Raw genomic sequence first — 25,492 nt, 5'->3', positions numbered from 1 at the left:
TTTAATAAGTAAATTGAATCAAGTAAGGTGTGATTGAGTCAATTAAAGGGAGAAAAAAGAAATACAGCTTTTACTGAGTAAATTAAAGTGTAAACTGCTGAAAATAATTTGTAAATTGAGTCAATTAAGTTATAAGACACAAATTATAATTGGCTTATAATTTTATATACAGTCAACAATGTCATACATAAAGTGAATCAAAGTGTAAAATAAGTAAATTAAGATGTTAGCGAAACCAGTTAAGCAGTAAATTGTATCAATTATCATGTGGCATGAGTCAATTAAGTAGTTGATGTGTAAAATCAGATGTAAAGAGCGAATTTAGTTTTAAATTGAGTCAATTAGGATTTAAATTGAGTCAATTAGGCTTTACATTGAGTCAATTAGGATTTAAATTGAGTCAATTAGGGTTTAAATTGAGTCAATTAGGCTTTACATTGAGTCGATTAAGGTTAAAGGGAGTTAGTTAAGCCGCAAATTGAGTCAATTGACGAAAAAAGTTAAGTCAATTAAGCTTTATATTGAGTGAATTAACGAGTAAAGGAATTATATTAAAAAATAACCTCAAAATGCTTATAAGTTATTAACCATTTTTAGCAGCAATAAGCTCAAGCCAATTATTGTAACTTTGTACCACTACCACCACTGTATTTGCGGTGTGCCGTTAACTATTATATTCGCTATATTTTATTTCTTCAACTCTTTTACATAAATTTTATCAACACAAAAAGTTGACGATGTTCGTAATTTGTACGCGCGAATGTCGAGTTAATTTGCAGCAGATAAATCCGCAATTTTAACAGCCTATTGCTACCACAACCTTGCCCAGACCCGGTCGCAACCGTTTGAACGCAAGCAGCTGCTTTCGTCTGGTGTCAGGACACTTTGTCCGCGCACGCATGCGCAAATGCAGTTTTTGTTTTTACTTTTTTCATTGCCGTGATTTCGGCCAAGTGTGACCTGTTTGGCGCTTGAGCGCTGCGTGAATCCATTAATTTCCTCCTGTTGGCCGACAGCCGCCGCATTTGCATGTTGTTTTCACTGTTCTTGCTGTTGTTGTTTGTTCGATTCGTAACTGTTCAGCATTTAACAACAATTAAATCGCAAATCGTGTAAATAAATTGCAACGGAATGCGTGAGATTGAAAACAAACGCATACGTTTAGATTAAAATGTGGAAAACTTGTTGAAATGAGTGAAACAGCACCAGCTGGATGGAGCGACACATTGCCGCAATTAATGAGACAATTAAGTGTCCGAAATGTCGAATAAATTAGCATTGATTTGCGTATAAAAATAGATATGATTGTTTATTGTGAACTTCCGCATTGGATTGTAATTTGTAACTGGTTTGCAGTTATAATTAGAGATGTTTGAATTCACAAATTGAGTTGACAAGTCGTAAATTGCAATTACCGGGGAGAGCAAAGCGCTGCATAAAGGCCTGGCAATAGTATTGGGATAATATGAATAATAATATGCCGAAATTGGCAGCTTTCATCTATAAGAGGTGTGTATAACGATGATTAGACGTAGGCCTAATGGAACAGTTAAGATCTTAATTAAATCTCTAATTATTCTAAATTTACTATATATATAATTTTTCAATTAACTAATCACCTAATTAGTATTTAACTGGCAGTAAATTGCTGTAGAAGTCCTCGTAAAATTCTGTGACGTTTTCAGTTAGAGTTGTAGGAGGTAAATATTAGTGACCTATGGAAGTCTGCTAATCGAAGAATGGTATAACAAAATGGTTAAAAAAGCTGTTAAATGAGTCAATTTACATCTCAATTGCTTCAGCTACTTGAGCTGTTTGAATATGGCATAGGATCATAGTTACTAACTTTTTTTGCCTTTCGGGATCTTGATCGACCATCGCCGACAGGTTAACGAAGATTTATTAGAACATGCCCACCTTTCAGAAATTAACTGGTTTGAAACTGTTTCCACAGAGGTGATCAGTTTTCCCGCAAAATCCTTACCGGGAAGTTTTTAATAAAGATACTATAAAGTAGAGCTGGGTTATATTGGTTAACAGGTCGATAATAACAAGGATCTCGTTCGGATGACTAAGAACGTCGGTCTGTTTTGGTAGCTAAACCTCCTGTAAAATCGATCATAAGACTCTTGTAAATCGACAAAGCGCTTTAAGCCAATCACAAATTTGGTAAGACCGAAGGTAAGACCTGAAAATGTTTCAAACCCAGTTTTGTAAAGGCCGGAAATTGAAGAAAAAGTGGCTTAATGTTTCCACCTCATCTTTCATACAGTAGGGACCGACAAAATTTTTTGCCTTACCGCGTAGATACCTATTGGACTATATCCAGTAAGAATTCTTACGATTGCGGCAAGATGAAACTTGCTGAGAACAAATAGCTCAATAGATCACCTGCGCTCTTCTCTGGGCCAAAAGGATTCTTCAGCTTACTAAATGCACCCATGGTCTATAGATATATTGGTAGATTGAAAAAGGACAACAGAGATACCACTCGTTCCCTATCCGATGTACATGGGGCAAAGGTGATCCCTCTTGGTAGTTCATCGGCTTTGCAGTTATCAGTGAAGGCTGCAATTCAGCGCGGCACGTCCACAGCAACCTTATTACCAACTATTTCTGCCTAAAAAACACTACAGAAGACCAGTAGCATAAGCTTGACGGAGAGTTCCTTACTAAAAACTCCATCACCTAACCTTCTCCCTAGCTACGACTCATCCGTGAAAAAACATACGAACTTTCCTTCAACGAACCATATCAGAGCTCGTCAACGAATATCCAAACAAAAGGTGGCAGAAATCTGGAGACAACATTGATTAGTGGGTTGTTCGAACAAAAAATTAAAAATTATCCGGTTCAAATTTGATCAGATGTTAAACCATTCTTCAAGTTGTACTAGGCATGTGAGCAAGTTGACAGCACTTAGTCACATATAAATACGGATTGATTCGCTTAAGGGTCTTGACTATCATTCGAAAGTGAGATTTCCGTAAATAAACAGACTTTTCATTAAAATTTGTGCGACTTAAGGTCAGTTGCTCCAATTCATTAAGCTAAAAATGGTGCACTTTTCGAAGCGCTATTAAGTGAAACAACTTTTAATTGATACTTAATATCACTATGTTATAGAAAATAATTAAATATAGATACATACATATATAGACAAAGTTTCTACCATATTATCTCTCTCAACTAAAGACCCCCCACAATATAATAAGCGTTCATTGCCACATCCTCACCCACCCAAATCATATATTTCCTCAGTACATGCCGTTGCAAAGCGCTCATTTTCCCGCCAAATCGCGTCATTCATTAAAAAGCGAATAAAGTAAATCAGCTGATTGCCAGCTGTGCTCATTCTTTTACGCTCCAATTTGCTCCCTTCTCATTTAACTCACACCAATGCAGCGCAAAATCTTTTTTTTCCTGCGCGCTCATTTGCCGGTAAAAATAAAAGAAAAAGCAATTATTAAAAGACGAAGGCGTTCGAGCAGCTGGAGCGACCTACAAGGCAGCCACACGGAATGAAGGACGCCAGGCGTGGGAGGCGGTGGAAGGGTGGAGCAGCGCGCTCATTTATTTAACTTTGCCTTTCACTTTTCACATTTCCCTGTTTTACTACAAGTATATATACCGCTGCCATTGTTGTAATTGTTGTTGTCTCATTTTCATTTTTCTTAATTTCTCCAGCATCTCATTTTCGCGTTTCCTTTTGCACGCGCGCTCGGTGGCCGCAGCCGGCTGGCTGGCTGCTGGCTGTTTCGCGTGTTTTAATTTCGCTTTTCATCAGCCATTCGAGGCGACTTTGAATTTCAGCAATGCGGCGGTGTGGGTGCAGGCCGCGCTGATGCTGCAGCAAGGCAAATGAGTGTGAGGAAGCGATGCGGCAGTGTATGTGTGTGTGTGTGCGCGCGGGGGTTTGTCGTGCAAGAAAAACTTTTCCATTTACTTCTGGCGCGTCGCGGAAACTAAGGAGCGCTTGGTAGTCACCGAACCGTTAGTGGGTTTCTGCGCTGAGCGGCGGTTGTGGGAGGCGGCGGTGTTGGAAATGAACAGCTTTGCTAATTTGCAATTGCCATCATTCGCCGGCTTATGCAAGTCGTCTGCGACCTGTCTGTGTCTTTGACTCTGGGCTCTGCTTGCAAGAGAGCGACGGAGGAGTTTTCATACACTTCGCCTGGGCGACATCTAATGACGAAAGCGCTACAACAAAAACAGCAGCAACAAGGACAATTATAGTGAACGCGGCGCGGCTGCTGGTAATAATGACGTTCATTATGCGGCAGCCATTGGATGGCATGAAATTAAAAGCAAATACTTTGGCGCGCTGACGTGGCACACTAACACACTTGCATACATATATATGTATATAAATATTCCACTATAGTACATAGAGCGCGCTACTCTTGCACTTTTGCTGAGTGGCAGCAGGAACTTTGTCGTCCTGGTTGCCTGCAGTGTGTCTCACTATGTTGCTGTGTGTATGTGTGCGAAAAGTTTGGCGGCCTTTGCCGCTTACCCGTTAAGTTGCTGTGATGCTGTCACTTCATGCCACCAACTATAGTCATCAGCGCTGATGCACCACATCGTCATTGCGCCACAGTTCACTTTGGTTATTAACCTACTTTTTTCTCAAGCAACGCGCCGCTACGCGTTCGTTGGCGTAGCACTCGTGCTGCTCCTTGTTAGACACACATACATACTACCTAGAGTATAAATCTCACCAGTATTTGTTGGTGTGTGTGTGGCGCTTGGAATTTTATGCATAATTCTTTTTGTCCTTGTTTTAATTTTAATTTTTATTTGGCCTTCGTGGGTCGTTGCTTCCGCCTCTACACGTCATTGTCGTCTATTTTGCGTTTACTAATGGAGTAGTGAGTGAATGTGTGTATGTATGAATGTGTATGAGTTTTGTGGGCGTGTACCCGCGCTTTAGCGGCGTTTGTCATCACGGTTTTCTGCGTCACAGCTGCTGCTTGGTGGGTGTTTGCCTTTGTTTCTAGGTCAAGAACTTTTGCTTTTACTTTTCGCACAGGCGGACTTACAGTTAGAGACATTTTCTGAGTTTTTAAATCATTTTTTCACATCATAATCATTTGATGGGAATAAGGTGGAATTAAATCATATTTTGAGGTTGGTTGATAGGAATGAGACCGATAAAGAAGTGTAGGAGTGAGCATGGAATAAAGCTGTTTTTTGTTCTGAGCTCCTTTTCAATTCTAATATGACATTTTAGAGTTTGTCATACTATGTCGCTCAGTAATACTCTATATATAGTACATATATGTATATTAAGGTCTTATATCTTGTGACCACCTCCAACAAGAGGTGTCTGACCTGGAGGACAATTTCTCCGCTTTGTATATCAAGTTCAAAAAAATTAGTTTTCTGTCGAAATTTTTACATTTCAGAGTGGGTTATCTTAAGTTAGGTCAATAGGTTGATGTTTGTGAGGCCACAAATAGTGCCACTTGGACTGCCAGAGACGCTTGCTCGTTGTGATGCTCAGAGCTTCTAAGTGAGTATCAAAAAGACCGTCGTATATCTACAAAGCGCCTAAGTCCAGCCAAAAAGTTTATTGAGCAGACAAAGATGTGATCCAAGCAATTCGTAGGGTACTTTCGTAGATACTTCAACTTTAATCTGACGAAAGCTGGACAGTGAAGAAGAAAGTGTCTAGATGTTTTCTCTCATTTTCGGCCTTACAACTTTAACAAGTTGTGTCCTCCAAAATCTTTAGAGCATAATTGCCAAAAGAACAGTATCATGGAGGGATACCTATCATTGCGGCCATGGGAACCTTCTCAGAAACCCTTCGTAACTCCTACTGGTCGCTAACCAACACTTACTGAGCTCGCGCTAGGCCCAAAGCTACAGCACCCGTGTGTACGGAATCAGGAGCACACCTGTTTACGAGTATTGTCATACTATTGAAAATAAGGCAATAGTGCTTTTTCCAGCGAGCTTATCGGTTTTACAGTTTCCAACGATTCCGGCTTAATATGAAATTATATTGATGCTACAGCTAGTGACTAGCTTCGAAGCCATTGTCTGCGAGTTCAAAGCCTGCATATCAGTCCTGTTAACGGAGTGAATGCATAGCTTCCTAGTAGAAGCCGCACTTCGTTGAAGTGAATAGCTGCCACTTCTGCCTGAATGACATTGCAATGGTATGACAGTCTGAAACAAGAGTTGATTGACAGCTTCCGACAGAAGTTTCTTACTTTTTTTCTTAACGGTTTTGAAAATATTGTGTGAAGAAAGGTGTGTTCAATGTTTTGGGAACCGATTATACTTATATCTTTTACTCATATCTTAGCAACTACTATAGGATATTTTGGTTGATCAATTTCAGTTTCGAATTTTCAGAGAATATGAAAGCGGCGTGAGTGGAGAAGTAGCGAGACGATGGCGGTTTTAAGGCGCGATTCTGTAGAGATCTCTACATTTCCTTTAGTTTCTCAATAAGATTTTTTAACAAAGAACTTGACCAAGCTTAACTTATTTCAAAAGGATTTTTAGCTAAAATTTGACGAAAGAATTTTCGTTTGAAAATTAATGTTTTCGTTTTATTTTAAACAAATATAAAAATTTACATTATTTTTGAGGCATAAAAAGATGAAAAATAACGAAAATAGCTGTACCTACTGCAAAATTTTTATACTCCAATTCATAATAAGGTTATTTTAAATATCCCACAGTCCCCTTAGCACATCTGTCGCTACTTTTTCCTTCTGATTTATTGAGTAGTTCCATTTTTTCTTTTAACTTTTAAATATTATTTTTTCTACAGTTTCCAATTGGTTTTCTCCTATTATGGTTGTTCGTACTATTTTCAAAGGCTTCAGCAATTATATAATAATATTTAAGTATAGTTATTAAATTTTTTTGACAGCCATTTAATTGTATAATGACTAAAAGTAACATAGAATATCATATAATGAATATTCAGCGTTCTTTTTTCATACAGGTTTGCGTCTTTGCTAATCAATTCTTAAATTTTCCCTCAAGCTCCTAATTGTAAGCAACGTTTTTGAGCAATTTGATATTTGGTCGTGCTTTTCATCGCTTTGTAGTGTTCATCAAGATGCTATTCGAGAAATTATGGCAGATGTTTTTTTAATGAAGTTTCTCAATAAGAGAGCTGAGATATTTTCCGGCAATGAAAAACCGTTGACAAAAAGCATTTTTTTTATAAGAACTATATGCTAAATATAATATATTAATTAGAGCAAAAAAATTGTATAATAATATGTAAAAAAATGCTACAGTTAGACTTAACATATTATAAAACGTTGCCTACATTTAGGAGTCAGGGCATATGGATGTTAATAATGTTAATAAAGTTAAAGTTTTCTTGCAAGCTATATAATATAAGTACTATGAATTGCACATAATATTACCTATTTTAAGATTTTTCATAACCAAACACAACTGTTAGAGCAAAAATGAAATTTGAGGCGAAGCAATGCAAAATCCTCAAAGACTAATCTATATGGAGACACAATTATATTTAAATAAATGCGTGCGCATATGCACAAATATTCCAAAATATCATTATAAATACGTGGGCGTCATTTTTCATCAATTCCTCTTGCAAAAAAAAATACTTATGCGTCTGATTTTGTGCTCCAACTTGCAACAATGAGATTTACGGCACACACGCGTACAAAAATAAATTATGCTAATGTCAAAATAATGCATATTCGATCAACTGAGTGAGCACCGCCCAGTCCCACAGGTTGACTACTGACGGTGCTGTACCTACCTGCCTGGCAGCAAGCTTAATACACTTTGCCAGCCAGCTTTTGTATATAGAAAAGTGTGTGTGCCACGGCAGGGAGGCTCAGGCGTCCCTATAGATTGGTTGCTTGCCATTTTTTTTTTTTTGCCACTTTCGCGCGTTTCTTTCGCACAGTTCGATTTTGTTTCTGACATTTTTGTCATTTGTACAAAAAGTGATGTACGAGCTTTTGCCGCGCTTCGCTCCACACAGAAATAACAGCGTGATGGGGGAAGGCGGTTGCGGTGTGCGGTGTGCGGCGCAGCAATCATGTCTTCATCCTTCAACGCCTTCAACGACGTTGCCATTTCCAGTGCGTTTGCCACGCTAAATATGACAGCCGACATCCTGCCGCGCTGGCAGGCGTGCAGCAGCAGCAGCAGATACACACACCGACACACATATAAGAACGGGCGTAGAATAGCGAAGTGACAGTCCAATTCCCAAAAGTCTAGTGAAATGTTATTATGCTAAAAGCAGCCAAGCAGTCGTCGAATTGTGTGAGTCATTGAAGCAAATATTGGCGACGGAGCGCCAAACTGTCAGTCGGCGGCCAAGTCGTGCGAATGAAAAGCAATTCTTTCTCTAGTTTTGTAAAATTTCAAAGCATTGCCTTAGAATTGGCACGCGATTTGAGTTTATTTTCATATTCTTTTGAAGTGGTGATGCTGTAATAAATATATATTATGTTTAAACTTATTTGGTTGTTTTTAAGGCACTCATGGTTTATGTATTTTAAGACTTCTAAAGGATTGATTATAATTTTAAGCAAAATTTGATTTTATAACTTTAACTAACCCAAATGTATACAACTTATTTGAACTAGTAACTTTAAATATGCCTAAAAAACGTATAAGGCTTATGGTTTTGATAAAGTTCAGTAATTTACTCGTATTCGATTCGTTATTTATCGGCTTGTATTGTGTAAACTCGGCTTTCGTTTTAAAAGATATAAAAACAACAGAACAGTTCACAAAAGAGAGTTTAGTACAGTTGAATTGGAGACATCTGTTAGTAGAAAAGTAACCTTTTATACCAGTTTATGCTATTTTTATACCAGCTGTTCGCTCAATTCGCCTTTCTTTCAAGTTCGTTCGAGTGAAAAAAGCAAGTAATATAAAACTGAAAAATATACTAGATTTTATACCAGTTGCTTTTTGATTATACCAGCCGTTGTTTGATTATTTTTTCACATTTGCGAGATTTAAGACAATGTTAAGGTATCTGATTATATCAGGAATATTTATCCGATTATACCAGTTAGTGGGATTTATACCAGTTGTTTATACGATTAACTTTTCGTTTTGGGTCATTGAATGGAATACAAATATTAATAGAAAAGCAACTGATATAAACATTATGGGATTTATACCAGTTGTTGTTCGATTCGATTTTATTTCAGATAAGTAGAACTCAAAACAGCTCGTTTATAAAAAACATTTTATACTAGTTTATGCGATTTATACCAGTTGTTCGATTAGATTTTCTTTCAGATTAGTTGAATTCAAAACAGCTCGTTTATAAAAAACGTTTTGTACCGGTTTATGCGATTTATACCAGTTGCTGTTCGATTCGATTTTCTTTTAGAGCAGTTGAATTCAAACAGCTAGTTATACAAAAGCAACTATTGATAACAATTTAAAAGATTTATACCAGTTGTGCGTTCGGTTGGCCTTTCTTTAAGTTGTTTGATTTTAAAACAATTTCTCTTAGAAAAGTACCGTGCACATTTTTGTTTTCAACTCCGTGATATTAGCCTTAATGTAAAAGAATCTTGATCTAAATATTCCAAGAGTCAATTAATGTGGAACATCTTTTGGAACTTCCTAAATCCCTAGCGATATATTAATATTCATATTTTTGGACCAGCTGTAAAAGAAATGATCTTCTTAAGTCACAAATAAAACCAAGACGACTATATTTCTTTTTTTAAATAGAAGCAATACAAATTCACCTCACGCCAATACCACACAGCAAATTGTGTTGTATATGAAATTATTTGAGAAATATGCACATCATTATTTTCAAATTAGTTACACTCAATTGTTCTTCATGCGCAACTAAACATTGCACTCTGCTGTCCGACCACTACACTGAGAACAATTTTTTTTCCGACTCTTTTCACACCACTTACAACTCGCTCCGCCATTTTTAGCCACCTCGGCGCATAGTGCGCAAGATGAAGTCGCGAAATTCGAGTGCAAATAAATTCTAATCCGTAAGTCAATTTCAATTTCGGGGTTTTCACAATTTTCTGGTAATCCAACTTTTATCTAAACATGCGTCTTCGCTGCACGAAAAAAGGCAACGAAAACACGAACAGCATAAATCTTTGAAGTTTTCTTCTTTTTTTCACCGTTACACCTAAACCTTTGGAGTTTTTGTATAACTGTAGCTACGATGTTGAACTTGTGCAGTGAAATTTTCAATTATCCTTGCAGTGAGCGGCGTCGCGTTCGGAAAATTTACAAGCGCCCATTTCGCCACAAAAAAAACAACAAACGAAAATAACAAGAACAACAAACATGTTTGAACACTTCAGCTGAATGCTAGTATATAGCTGAAATGGTTTGGAATCGCATAGAATAAAATGGAAATATTAAACATAAAATATGTAACCTACTTAGAGTCGTGAGTCGTGAGCGAGCCAAGCGCCAGCGCCAGCACCAGCGAGTGCGCGACTCAAGGAGCAGGAGTAAGGCCAAGCACTTGCAATTCTCGCTTCCATGCCAATGCTAACAGCTTTGCTATAATACAGTTGTATGGCTATGTGTAAGTATGTATGTGTGTGTGTGTCAGTGACCCGCCCTCCGCCCATTCGTTGCGCGCGCTACGACACTTATGCGCGAGAATCCAATTCACAGACATCTTGGCAGATTTACTGCATATTGGCTTGTTGTCAAAAGCACACTGAAGCCAGGCAGCCATTTGCCATGAATAAGGATAACGGTTATAATGCGTTGTAATGGCGTAGCGGACCGAGTGCAGGGCAAGCTGCTGTTGTTCGTGTTGCTCACCGCTTGTTTGCCTTTGGTTATGCGTAAATATGTGTTTGTATGTGTGTGTGAGTAAGGTGTGACAGCGCTGAAACACTACGTGCTAGTGTCCGAGGCTTCCTGGACGCATCCAATAAACCCAATACTCGTACATACAAGCAGGTACTCAGACCCGCTTTGTTGCTTCACCTTTCTCTATCTAACAAAAAGCTTACAAAGTTGAGCGTTAAGCTGCGATATTGAAGTTGCTGTTGCTATGTTGGTATCATATATACCGTTACGGTATTTTGAGCATTTATTTTATTGGCAGATTTCTCGAACTAGATTGGATTTAGTTTATGAGTGGCTCGAAAAATTCAATTTAACTTATTTGTTAAAGATTCCTCCAGAATAGAGTAATTCTGTGTACAAAATCTTCAATAAATTCGTCCAGGAATGTTTTTAATAATAAAAACATAAATATTTTTCTATTTCTAATTAGATTAGTTTTCAAAAGATTTCTAGAACTTAAGAATAATCCTTAAAATTCAACAGCTTTTTGAAATCTCCTAAAAATTCAAGTCGAATCATCCAATTGTAAGTTCAAGTCAATGGTTGTCTACAATTTGGAAGAAAAGTTCGTCAAAGCTCCGAAATGAATACATCGAAACTCTTTAAAGATTTAGTTTGAGGTTTCTTTGAAGTAAAGGTTTAAATTATGTTTTTAAATAGAACAAATCGATAATCAAATGTGAACTGCTTTATATGGCGTCATTTGATAAGTATCGAGTTGTTTATTGTGTTATTCATATCGTCCACAAATTTTGTGACTCCACTTCATTCATTTTAATGCCATTTGTCCTAGTTTTCTAAACACTTGTAACCGACTTTCTACCCTAATTACCGAATAGCTTGCTAGAGATCTATTTTGAAGACCCAACTCCATAATAAACTGTTTTTCTAACTTCGGTCTTTCACTGAATTCGAATAAAGCAAGCGCAACTTGGTCGAATCAAAGCTTTGAGAAGTCCAATTGACATTACCAAGACACAACTATCGAATTCGGTTATAACATTTACTTTGAAACAAGGCTATTTGTCCTAACAGAACCAAAGTTCTACAAGTTAATAAACTTTACAAATCGTTTTCCTTATGACAGATCTTCACGGAAACTCTAAAAACGAAGTTCTTTAGCGTAAAATCGAAGCTCCAAAGGGTCCAATTGACTCCGCTGAGGTAGTTAATAATACGAATTTGGATCCAATAAGATGCGAATTGTCCTGACAGAAGCAAAAATTGTTCATGTCAATGAACTTCAAAACTGTTTGTCGATATTTAAATCTTTATGGCACCTCTCAAAATAAATAACTATAACAACAAATTGTTGCTCTGAAAAGTCCAGTTGACATTACCGAGGCACTACCATCGAATTTGAAGCAAGTAAAATTATTTAAAGCATCGGCTTTGGGGCAAGGCGTATCAGTCTGACAAAATCGAAGTTCTGATGTTGTCGGCATACCAAGAAAAAACACCCAAACGTATCAAATTGGAGCTCTGAAGAGTCCAACTGACATTATAGTGACACTAGCACCGAATTTGAAGACCGCTAATAGCGAGGACTATGAGACAAACCATCGGTAAATCATTTTTTCAGAACCAAAGACCGTTTAAATTTCGATCCGGCTTAAAGTAAACGTTATATATCTAAAGTCTCAGATTAGAGCTTTGAATAGTCCAACGAGTAAATTGTGTTTGTTAGTTTTAGATAATCTCTTTTATTGGCGAGGAACATGGCACTTTAGCTTCTTAACATCGAACTGTGGTTCGAAGTCATTGTGCAGACCTTCAACAATGAAAGTCGTCTCCAATCTGATTTTTTGAAATCTAGAGTTAATAATTTTTCTATAGCAATAGTTTTAGGATCCTGTTTGGCATATAATATCTGTGGTTTGTAGGATTTTGGTAGCTGAGCACTTCAAGACTTCTAATGACTTCGAAGTCTATTTTTTTTTTGCCCACAAATATCTCTTAAACTTCTCTAGGATTCTACGTCTTTCAATAATTCTAAAAGTTAAGGGTTTTATGAAACCAAACCCAAGTTGAAAATAATTTGAGGCAAAAGACTTCTTCATACCAGTTTTCTTTCTGGGATCACCATTGCCATCACTTTTTGTTACTTCCGAGATATAAATATGTGATTATTAGTATTGTAGGTTAAGTCTTACTATATACTTGTACTATGCTTAATGGAAAGATTAGTACTTGGAGCTGTTTATTGGTGCAAGGGTCTCACAAAACTTTGGTGTCTCTGGCTTACTGATACTGAAGTGTCGGAAGTTATTTATTAAAGGAGGAGAAGATGGGAAATGATTAACCGAATTTCCGTGAAATGATGGGTATTCTATCAAATTTTTGTTCTAGTGGACACATAAAATATATGCCATGTTTTATAAAGAGGTTGTAAATATAATATTTGAACGACCGGAAGCAATAATGTAACAACATCCAAGAAAGAGTTTTAAATGCCGACCGAAATAAATTCTCAAGTGATTTCATTACAATAAAATTATAGAATTAGGTTCAAATTAGATCAGAACACAAGTTTTGCCACTTTAAAAAGCTATTGCGCTCAACTGCAACTACAACTCAAATTTGATGTCACAGCGATTAGAGAAACACTTGGAGTTTGTACATCGATACCAACGAGAGAATTAGACATACACCAGAAGTTGTAAAATTTGTGCTTGATGTTTTTGTGCTGTATACACTTCTATACAACAACAGCATACATACACATGTAGGTAAATATGTAAATTTTGACAAGTAATCCAACACCACAAAAAATATTCCAATAACAAAAATGGATTTGCATATTTCATTTTGTGATTGCGGAAGCAGCGCTCGCATCATCTATTGCAAATACGAAGTACAAACGAGCTGTGCGCGCATATAGTTAACAGAAAGTAAACAAAAACAATTTGCAAAAATTAGAACATTAAAAAATTCAATGCTTATTTGCATATTCCTGTGTGTGGCTGTGTGTGCATGGTGTGTGTATCGAGTTATTAGGGGCTGCGAAAAAATGATATGCAAATATGTTTGAAGCCTGGAGGGGAATATGCGAAAAGCAAAAGATTCTAACAGTATTTAGCAACCCGCTGGGGTTGAAAACTATTTGGCAAATATGCATTTTATTAACTTTTGCGAAAATCCCTTAACAAGCTGCCGATGTCGATGCTGATATAAGCACTTATACGAGTATATATATATGTGTGTATATACTTGTATCGCAGCAGCTTGTCAAGTAGATGCACAAATGCCAATTGAACGGAGATATATGTAGGTATAAATATATATGTATGTATATATGTATGAACAAACATAAAATTGTGATTTTTAAATATATATATTAGATATACTCATATTTATATTTTTGCTATTTGTGGCAGGTATAGAAAATACTAGCATAGGTTAGGTTAAGAAGTCGATCCTGACAAGGCTTTCACTTCGACAATTTTGAATGCGGGACCGTTGTGTTACCTAAAACTGTTATAAAGGGTGATTTTTTAAGAGCTTGATAACTTCTTTTAAAAAAAAACGCATAAAATTTGCAAAATCTCATCGGTTCTTTATTTGAAACGTTAGATTGGTTCATGACATTTACTTTTTAAAGATAATTTCATTTAATGTTGACCGCGGCTGCGTCTTAGGTGGTCCATTCGGAAAGTCCAATTTTGGGCAAACTTTTTCGAGCATTTCGGCCGGAATAGCCCGAATTTCTTCGGAAATGTTGTCTTCCAAAGCTGGAATAGTTGCTGGCTTATTTCTTTAGACTTTAGACTTGACGTAGCCCCACAAAAAATAGTCTAAAAGGCGTTAAATCGCATGATCTTGGTGGCCAACTTACGGGTCCATTTCTTGAGATGAATTGTTTGTCCGAAGTTTTTTCCCTCAAAATGGCCATAGAATCGCGAGCTGTGTGGCATGTAGCGCCATCTTGTTGAAAACCACATGTCAACCAAGTTCAGTTCTTCCATTTTTGGCAACAAAAAGTTTGTTAGCATCGAACGATAGCGATCGCCATTCACCGTAACGTTGCGTCCAACAGCATCTTTGAAAAAATACGGTCCAATGATTCCACCAGCGTACAAACCACCACCAAACAGTGCATTTTTCGGGATGCATGGGTCAGTTCTTGAACGGCTTCTGGTTGCTCTTCACCCCAAATGCGGCAATTTTGCTTATTTACGTAGCCATTCAACCAGAAATGAGCCTCATCGCTGAACAAAATTTGTTCGATAAAACACATTTCGAACCGAACACTGATTTTGGTAATAAAATTCAATGATTTGCAAGCGTTGCTCGTTAGTAAGTCTATTCATGATGAAATGTCAAAGCATACTGAGCATCTTTCTCTTTGACACCATGTCTGAAATCCCACGTGATCTGTCAAATACTAATGCATGAAAATCCTAACCTCAAAAAAAAATCACCCGTTATAATAGATCATAAGGTCTATAAATGCCATTATACTGTTCCTGGAAAATGATGAAATGATACCAACGTATCCCTCCCCAATACGTAATAAGACTTGGTCTTATGCAGAACATAACCATTATGACACTTCTTTCTGCGTTATATTTTCAAGAAACTATTTTACATACATACACGGGAATATATATCAGGTTAGCGCAAGAACTGCTAAAAGACCTTGAGAGAAATCAGTTTTGAATTCAGCTTTGGTTGATGAGTCAGGAAGATTCAGAACTGAGAGCTGTTAGCTATTAAACAATATTCCAATGACGTTGTTGTTGTTGTACCTCCAAAAAGTATTGCTTATACTGTCAAGTTGAGTCGAGCCCGTAAACTTTCGGGTTTGTTTTGGTTACATAGACCCGACTATCATGGAAACCAAATTTTGATACAAACGATAAGAGTACTGAGAATAAAGATCGCTGGGGTCAATCTCTTCCTTAAAGAGCTCCTAAAGGGCGAGTTGGGTGCTTTTCTCATGAACTATTTTGAGGGCAGGCTTAATATTCATGGATATTTAAGAAGCAGTACCGCTTATGACTGCTGAAACTTATGACGCATTGGAATGAAAGGGACTGACAAACAAAATGAATCGTTGAGCATACCTTAAGGGTGGATAAGACGCATAGAGGCGTGACATTCTGGAACCACATACAAACTACGGTCTGCTTCAAGAAAAAATATAACTAGAAGGACATAAACGTAAAATAGTTGGCAATGAATAAAGTTTTCTTGAAGCAAAGTAAGGATACTAAGCAGCGATAATATTCACAGTTCACTGCAAACTGAGGAGGTAATTGAACAATTTGGAGACAGAAGCTCCGGAGCTTCAGCTTTTTCATAACCAGAACATAGACAAAAATAGATGGATCCCCAAATGCAAACAGGGGATTTTCCAAAAAAAATGCATGCATTTATCACAATGCTGACTGAAGAAAACGAACTGAAAAGGGGACAACACCACAGTTCGTAACAACATAATAACATAAGTCACAGTCTAAATCTCTAGTAGCTCAATCATCTCATATCATAAATTTTAAGTTTCCTTCATTTCTTGGAACAAGATGGCTTACAGCATGCCTTTGCTTTGAAAATATGGTCTTACTGAGAGAAGAATTATCGCATTCAATTCTTGAGTTGAATTGAGGCTACTTTTGTGGAATTGAATGGTCAATTGCAGTCTTTTAAAAGCTTAGTATTATTTAACTGCTGCTGGTATTTATATTAAATCTTACCAAGTAGTTCAGTGGATTACACACAAGGGTCACACAGTCCCACAGTAGCTAGTTGTTGACCAGAGTCTACTGAGCTAGTGTAAAGTCTAGAGTTCCAGCGCTAGAACGACTGAGTACAACGGATACACATTCATTCCCAATCCGATGTTATCGGTCTAGGATATCCTCCCATTCCCGCGATTCCGATACAACAAGACACCGGGATGAGTCTAAACATAAAGTAGTTTGATTTGTTTGATGAGTTTCGATAGTGAGGTGAGACACTCGATAGTGAGTTTAGACACTGCTTAACTAACTCTGAGGAAGTAAATGCGCAACTCCTTGAATGAGGGAAAACACTATTTTAACTGGATCTTTTATGATGCTTGTATTAAATAAATCTCAAAACTCCACAACAGACTGACCTTATACTTTAATTCTCCAGCAGGTACAAGCATATGCACTTAAAGTGCCAACGTATACATTTCCACTATTCGGTGTCACTCTTAAGTCCCCACCTGGTGAGTCGGTAACTATACTCGTACTACACTTCATACCGTATTCCACGCGCTCTTTATTTGTATAACGGCAACCAAATCAAAGCAGAAAATAAAATCACGGCGAAGATGGCAGGATGTTAAAGTTGATTTTTAATATCTACAAAATTCAAAACCATATAAAAATATTTGAAAATTGGTTGACGTCCGTACGACAAACAAGCGCTCACGCTCTACGCCACTTCATGCAAAAGCTAAGGCTATGCACATATCTAAAGCGTAACGGGAACTCACGATTGGCATTCAAGTGTAGCGCAGGTTCTGTTGCTGGAGGGAGGTGAGGTGAGGCGGGTGGTGAGGTGAGGCGGCAACTTCAGCGTCGGTAGAGAATCAAATAAAGGGATTTCAAGGATGGCATAAAGCACGTATACACACAGGCAGGCAGAAGGATACACACAGTTCAAAATAAAGATACACACAGACAGGCACAAATAAAGCGCAAGCACACATATTTGTGCTTAAATACAAACTGAAGTATGCAAAAAACATGACAGCGAAAAAAAAAATAGCCAAAGGATGTAAAAATTCAATTCAAATCAAAATGTCTGCTATCTGCAGTCGAGCATTGCCTGGGAAAGAAAGGCAAAATTGCGCGGAATGCGTCTGAAAAGGATGTAAGGCACACTGCTGCTGTTGTTGTTACTCTTGTTGTTGTTGTTGTTGTTGTTACAACTGCTGACATGTAGGAGTATGGCGGCATGAGCAACATAAAGGATTACATGAAAAGCATACACACACACACAAACATATTTGCATATGCGCAAATATAGACACATATCAATGAAGCAACAAAGAGCATGGCCAAAAGCTGCACGAGCGTGTACAAATCTTCAGAAGTATTCGCGCAGTGCAGACTGTTGACGTGACAAGATACACATGTGTACCAAAGTGCAAACACATACATATGCGTATATCAATATCGAAATACATATGATAAAGTAAGCTTGTGTGTGTGTGTGTTTTGCATGCTTTTGAACGCCCACAGCTCACAGCGCTCAGTCAAGGATAATAATCGCTCATCCCTTCTGTTGCTAATGCAGCCAAACTCACCCTCGCAGAAAAAAACACACACACACATGCAAGCAAATACGCAAAATAAGTACATACTTAGTTATTTCGCAGTAATTGTAATACATCAAATATCAAATGTGTATACTTATATGCAAAAATAAGTCTTATGAAAAAAAGAAAAACGGACAGGGTTGCAAGAAAATGGTGGCATTATATTTTATTTCATATTTCTACTTATAAGCAATTTCTGCAGAATTTCGTTAAATTTTCAAGGGATATTTTGAAATCATGTTCATATTGCCTTCGATATTTCTTATAGTGGTCCTTGGAGAATATTTCCGTGAATAAAAGCTGCACGTTAAATAATAAATTTTGAGTGTCGGCAAAAATATGAAAACAGCTAGTCTGTCACTTGAACCAAAAATAATTGAAAGAGAAGTGAAATCACGATTGGTTCCAAAATCACCCAACTTTTTCGAAAAAGAGCATCGCATTAACATCTGTGAAACAATGCTTTCCGACTACCAGAATGTCATGAAATGTATAATTACTGCCGATGAGTCTTGGATCTGTGCTTACAACATGGAAACATAGGATCAATCACCCGAATATTATGGTAAAGGTGAGACTAAGCCGAAAAGACCACGTCAAAGCAGGCCAGTCCTTCGATTATTACCTGTACTAATCTGTCTCTAAAATATTTTTGTTTGGGGTTTTTTATCTGAGAAATTTTAAGTAGAAAAATCTTCCTGCCAAACATCGTTTTTTGAAGTGGCTCTGGAGATCAGCTACGGAATCCAAAATGTTTCAAAATTAATCATTACTAAAAAACATTAAACTATGCTAAATAAAAAAGAATTAAACAAAATAACAACTAACTTCAAAAATATAGCCATCCCTCCTAAACATCAACCTCACCTTCCCACGATAACCCTCGTCACTACGCAGGAGGCTCTGACGACTAAGCAAAGACGGTATAACCTCATCACCGACAGCCCCGAAACTAGGCTCGGCTGCAGAAGGCCATCTTAAAACACTCGATTACCGAAACCTTTAATCACTATTAATTCTGATTCCACACATTCACTCCTAAAGTATTTTTAATATAATTATTTTGAATTAATTACCTTTGGTTGGAGGTGCCATATAATTTTAATTCCTAAAATTTAAGGTATAGGTCAGGTGAGATGCCTAATCTAGAGAGATCGCACGTAGACTGCTATATGTAGTCCTTTGTGAACCCATAGTAAACAAGAACTTATGTGTTTGAACTAACCTAATTATCCATTACAAATAACGTATAAGTGAATATAAATACAATTCCCCATGTTTTTTGTTCTGAGATATATTTCATATAGAGTTGATTTTGTCGTAGTTTTTTGGATAACATGGGGAACTAAAAAAATATAAAATAAATTAAAAACATATATATGTATATGTTACCTTGAATTTTTGTATATAAATTTCATATGCTGTATAAAATATATTACATATGGAGTTATGTCAGGTTTGTGTTGCCATACTTTTAAATTTTTTTTTTATTTTTTTTGTTTTTGGTAAAATTTAGAACATTTATTTTTTAATATTATTTTAAGATTTTTTTCATGTAAAACTAAAAAAAAGTTGCCTATTAGAAAACAAGTCCTCTATGTTTCCGCCATTTTGTTGAAATATAATATTCATGTTTTGAGTAAAACTGCTATCGAATTTCAAAATTAATATTCGCTTGGAGTAAGTACAATATTTCTTGGAAAATTTTTACAATATTTTCTCTATATTTATTTTTTTTAATATTTTTATTTTATTACGTGGGCATATTTCTAATTAAAGTACTTCTTCTTCTCGTTAAGCAGATGATTTAAAAAAGTGATCTGCGGTGAGATACCTTTAGGTTTTATGGTTTTCAACATTATTTTGTGGATTATTCCAAATAGTTCAGTGTGGCCATATAGTCTATTATGAAAAATTTTGGAAAACTATTTTTATACCATTTTTTTTAATGTTATACTACTCAAAAAACTTGTATTTTATGACAATAATTGAAAACTACTTTAATACCAGTAATTTGTTGTTGTCATACTTCTAAAAAAACTTGTATTTTATGAAAAGTTTTGGAAAACTATTTTTATACCAGTTTTTTTAAATGTTATACTGCTCAAACAACTTGTCAAATACAATATATTATTTTTTCTTTAAATTTTTTGGGTCCAAATGTGGAAAAAACTGCAGTCTGGCATAGTATAGGTTGTTTTTAAATTATTTTCATTTATACCACATTTTCTTTTAGCTTCTCAAAAATTAAAACAAAAATATATACCTTAATAATTTATTGAATTTGTCAACGCATATATCAAAAATACTCCATACAGCTTGCGTCTTATAAAAACTTCGAGCCTTGCATCCATATTACCTCTTGAAAAGTGCCTTAATCAAGCCAACGATTTTCTCCCGCCGCTGTTATTTAAAATACCAAATTTTAGAAAAGAGTGACGATTATAAAACTCAAAATAATTTCGAAACTAAGTTCCAGCAGTTCAATAACTGTTTTCCCTCCACACCCTTTTTCGCAAACCGTATAACCTAGTTAGCTTCGCCCTAATCCCTTAATTAGTAAACAGCCTAAGCTAGGCATTTCAATATTTCAATTTGCTCATATATTTTGCGAATATTTTCTCACACACACATAAACATGCAATTGACAGCGGTTGGAAGACATGATTTGCAAATAACGCACTTAAATTTGCATAAAACTGCAAGCGTTGTCAGCAAAGGCCGCTAACAATAGCACGAACAACATAAGCTAACGACTCGCAGTCACGGCGCAATGTTAACGCTCAAAAATGCCAATCGAACTGCCAGAAATTATGCAAATTAACAGGCGAAATTCGGCAATATTTTCGACACAGCTGCGCAAGCACTCAACTGACAGCGACAGCAAAGCATGAAAGCCATGAAGACGGCACAAAAAAATATTTGAAAAAAATCACAGGTAAGCAGCGCTAAGTGAAACTGAAAGGATTTACCCGACGGGTAAAAATTTCAACATTTTTTTTGTGCAGGAAAAAAATTCATTTGCATAAATACAAAAAGTGCGAAAGTGTTTTTTCAAATTTATTTTCAGATTTCGTTTTTTTGCGGCGCATGCAAATACGACTGCCACAACGAAAAGGGGTAATTGCCGCACAGAATGCCCACAGTATGCACAGGCCAGGCGAAATTGACAGCGATGACGAGACACCGCTGGCGACTCATTAACATAACATTAAACGGCGCGGCAGCGGCAGGAAATGCGAGGCAACAAACAGAGGCAGCAACAATGATATAGATATATTTGCATATAGCTGTGTTTGTATGTATGCCAGTTTGTTTGTATTTAAACAAAGAACGCCTCATTCCAACATCCTGGCAGTCAGTCAGTCATTCACTGAGTCACATACATACATATGTATATACACAACTATATCTATCAGAATGTTGCTGCAGACAAGCGCATCTGCCACGCCGCTTCCTGTCCGCTCCGCCACACAACCCATCCACACACACACAAACACAGTGAAGCGCACTGACACATCCAGCGAGCAACAGTTCAACGAACGCTGTGTCTCACTAACCTAAATTAAAATTATGTTAATGAATGAGAAATATAAAAACACAGCGCCGTGTATGTGTGTGAGTGCGCACTGCCTCATTTGCCTGCACGTAAATCACGGCCAAGGACGACGTGCCACACGGTGTTGCGCGTCGCGCGAAATGGGGGCAGCCGCGCGGCCGCCAGTGTTTTCGGGCATAATGAAGTTGGCGCGGAGGCTGCGCGCTGTCGTGACGCGACGCGGCGCTCATCAGCGTAATTTTAATTTGCGTTTTTTTTTGTTGTCGCGGTGTGTTGTTGCTGCTGCTTTAGAGCGCAAAAATTTCATCATCTTCATTTCTGCTCTTTGTTTGTTTCTATGCGCGTTCGCCGTTGTGCAACTCCACGACCGGCATTTTAATTTCTGCTTTTTTTTTCGTCGGATTTCTTCGCTTTTCATTTTGCATCTTCTACTACTTCCTGTCGCTGTGTTCCGTTCTCACTGCATTCCTGCGTCACTCATTAACATACAGACAGTTTTGTCGATTAATTTCGAATTGGCCTTGCGCGCTCGGTGACGTCACAAGGACACGCAGCGCCCGGCTCGGCACGCCGTGTTGTACTCGCAATTAAAATTTTAATTTATGCAAATTGCCATTGGCGCGCCAGCACAGCTGTGCGTTGTTGTTGTTGGCAGCCAGAGATTTGTTCTGTTTTGGGTTTTTTGTTGTTTTGAGTGGAGTAGCCCAATCGGTATTTGTTGTGCGTATTTCGTGATTTGTGCTTTCGGCGAAAAGACGTGTCGGAATGTGTAGTGTGGCGCGATTGGATGGAGTGTTTTCATAAAAGGTTCTTGAAAATTATATTATATTTTCATGTTCGTGAAAATCGAAAAAGTCTTCAAAATGTTGATTATTTTTATTGCTTTTTTGTTTTGTGACTAAAAGCTTTGATTTTTTTTTTGGTTAGATTTTGAGTCATTAAATAGCGAAAAACTGCTTAAAAATCGTTCAAAATTAAGAAAATATCAATATATATTTATTATATTGTAAATTTTTTAGGAAAGTTTTTGAAAAATACATTATATCTGCATAATCAAGGATCTGAACCAATTTTTCAAATTGTGTTCTTTGATTTTTTCTCTGATTTTGTTTCGCGACAAAGAACTATGATACTTTTGGACAGATTTGAGGTCCATTAAATGCAAAAAAAACTGCTTCAAAAAACCTTAAAAATTATGAAAAAAATCGAAAAATATATTATAAGTCTCCGAGGAAAGTTTTTGTAATATAAATTATATCCGCATAAGCGATGCATTCGACCAATTTTTTTTTAATTTTGTTCTTTGTTTTTTACAGTTTTTACTTTGTAACCAAAAATTTTTGATTTTCGTATAAATTTTGGGGTCTTTAAATAGAGGAAAACTGTTTAGAATATATTTCGAAATTAAAAAAAATAATCGAAAAAATATATTATAAGCTTCTGAGCAAAGTTATGTTCCCCAAACAACCTGTAGCATACTTTTTTATTTTTTCCAAGAATTAAAAAAATCTCAAAATTTAGCCAGTAGTTACATATTACGGAATATCACAATTTTATCTGACTACGAGGTTATTTGTGTCGTATATTTGAGTTTTAAACATTTTTTCAAAGTGAGCTATATATAAGAAAATCGACGACCTTACCAAAATCATAAAATTCTAGAAAATGAAAGGAAAGCCTTATAATTTAGATAATGATTAAAAATTCACTATATTTTTTCTAGTTATAATGAGGAATATATTTCAACCCGTATTTATAGTTAAATTCATCCTTCTTCTTGGTATAGTGTTCAAATTAACAATGATTTCTTAGGCGCCTGCTGGTATGTAAGATATCTGTATACCAAATCAAAATTTAAATATTGATAGTCGAAAAAGTCTTTACGTACAAATTTCTAATCAAACTTCACTAGCATTGGAGATATACGACTGCAACGACAGCTATTGATAAACTACGAAAAGACTTTTTTGACTACCCAAAATATTTATGAGGACAAAAAGTTTCATTAAAAAAACGTGTACCAAATTATTTGACACAAAATTTAGATTTAATGAATTTTCAATATTTTTTGCTATTTTTCGCAATAAAACTGGAACAAAACAGGCACTTACTATACATGTCGTCAATTAAAATTCAAAATAACGTAAAATCATTTTCATAACTTTACAGGCGATTGAAAAATAATATAATATAAACCACTCATGTTGAAAGAAAATTGCAGTTCTAGTTAAAATATTTATATGTATATTGGTTATACTTGTATATGAGAGCGGAAGCTGAATATTTTGTGCCACATATATGTAATTATGATGCAGTGAATCGTAAGAAATTAAAAACTAAATTTCGATTTTTTTTATGATAAGTGGTTTTGCAGTTTAGGTGACTATATTTTACTAATATCCGTGGAAATTCATATGCCATATTAATTGTGTAACCATGTGCTATTTGCTTGGGAAGCAACTATTATTTTGCTTGCAGTAAGTCTACATGTTTTATTGCAGTAGTAGTTCCTAGGAACTACTTTTCCTTTTTTGCTTTGCTGTCAAAAATGGGACGATTTTCAAAAATCGTATACATTTTTAAATTAGGAAAAGTGTTAAATCAGGGTGTGTAAATAAGGGTGTGAGATTGAAGACATTGAAATCGATATATTTACTATATGTGAATTGAAAAACAAACTAAGAGACAATTTTTTTTTCCTTTGGCAACTACATATTTGCTATTGCTCTCGAAAAATTGTAAAAGTATTGGCCTTATAAATGTGAAAAATAAATTTGCTCTAAAATTTACAATTTTGCTGATAAATAATTTTGCTTTAAAAACTTATATAAATATAACGCTAGTGTTCGTGTTGTTTTCAAAATATTTTGATTTCACGATTAAAAAATTATTTGGTTTAAAAAAATAAATTAGAATAAAAAATTTTCCAAAACCAAAAACAAATATTTCACTTAATTCAGTTTCAAAACTGAGTACCATATTATTAAATAAATACACTGTTTTTTATCTCTCTTACTGTTTTCAACTTTACTGAATTGAAGTTGAAGCATTTCAAACACAAAACAACCCAACTCATTTTTGGTATTATGAACTTCAACTGTTTTCAGTTAAAAAATTTTAAACGAAAAACCAAAATATTTCAATTCAATTATTGCGTGTGGAAAGGTAGCAGTTTTAGTGTTTTGATACTCTAGTCAACCACACTGGCTTCTGAGTTGAAAACTGTAATGACAATAAAGTTGAAGTTTGACAATACTTCGAAGGAATTTTTTCATTCAGTTTAATTGTCAGTTTAAATTGTCATCGGTAAAATGAAAATTTGATGAAAATTTTTCCATCATATATTTTATTGTCTCTATTTAGCAATAAACTAATTATGATCATAATATAAATTAACTAGAATTTTATATTTTTTTAAATGATTAGTTTTATAATTACTAATTACAATTAGCTGCTTAATATTTCTCTTTTTTATACTGAAAATGTTTTTAAAAATAAAAAATTTTAAAATTTTAAAATAAAAAATTTAAAATTTAAATTTTTAAAATAAAAAAAAAAAATTAAATAAAAATTTGTCAGATAAAATTAAAAAATTTGAAAAAAAAACATTATAATATGCAAAGAGCTCTCTGAAAACCAAAATTTTGTTGCTGAAGAATGCAAGCAGTGAGTGGCGAGTATGCATTTTTGTTTAACGATAGTATATTGTTTATTAAAAAATATAAAAAAATTATTCAAAACGTGTATTTGAACTAGTTTGAAAAACAAACAAAAACAATCAGATATCTGCCTTCAATTATTAATTGCATCAC

This window comes from Bactrocera dorsalis, chromosome 5, assembly GCF_023373825.1.
Source record: "Bactrocera dorsalis isolate Fly_Bdor chromosome 5, ASM2337382v1, whole genome shotgun sequence".
NCBI classification, from domain to species: domain Eukaryota; kingdom Metazoa; phylum Arthropoda; class Insecta; order Diptera; family Tephritidae; genus Bactrocera; species Bactrocera dorsalis.
Note: the sequence above shows the minus strand (reverse complement) of the source record.